Here is an 897-nt window from a genome sequence, read left to right on the forward strand (position 1 = left end):
AGAGGAACTGCTGTTCTTGTTTTGTAGTCAAGAAACAAGTGCAAATTGAGACCTGGCATTTTCTGAGAGGTGTGCCAGGTCTAATGAAGGATGCCTGGAGTCTAAGAAGGGTGAGAGCCACTGCACTATGTAAATCGTAATTACAGCAGTGCCTGCCCATGTTCCTGATAGAAATGATTCACACAGGAGGGGTGAACATAGGGCTGGTGTATATAAAAGAAACTAGTTCAGAGCCAGATTCAAATGATGTCAAGAGCCATGTCATTAAGGAAGAAGGACCCATGTCCTAAGATAGGACCTATGGGACCCAAGTCCTAAGAGGATTCAAACTGGCTTGGAGCCTGCATCTTACCTGAACTCATTGCATGCCTATATCCAGTGCATCTCTAATAGACACTGCCAATGTCTCTAGGCAGCCACACTGAGGCATGCATATCTGCACACAAGCAACCTTGAGTATATGTTTCAGCAGCTAACTCTCCCCTAAACCTGAACGGTGACTCATTGGCCCCAGGAAGCAGCCAGGCTCCCTGGAGAGGGCTACACTATTAATGGACAAAACCGACCACAGCTCACAGGGCTGGGGGTGAAGTCTAGATCCCAGGTTTCACACGTCCTTGATGGATGCTTTTAGTACTAGGGTACAGGGTAAAAGGTGGGAACCTGTGTTTGGATGCACTTACCTTCAGCAAATCAGTATGCAGTGATCCCAGAAACATGGCTGGGTACTGTGAACTGCAAGCAGGCAGAGCCATATAACAGATATGATGAGAGGGGCAGCAGTTTGGAGGGACACCTGTGAAGTTGTGTTTCCCATTGGCTTCCTCTAAGCACTTTCAGGCTTTCTGAATCCCCCATTTGGACTCAGAAATCCCATCCCAGTGTCTGCAAGCTTAT

Source organism: Gavialis gangeticus, unplaced genomic scaffold (genome assembly GCF_001723915.1).
Source record: "Gavialis gangeticus isolate Ggan-Ray unplaced genomic scaffold, GavGan_comp1, whole genome shotgun sequence".
In the NCBI taxonomy this organism is placed as follows: domain Eukaryota; kingdom Metazoa; phylum Chordata; order Crocodylia; family Gavialidae; genus Gavialis; species Gavialis gangeticus.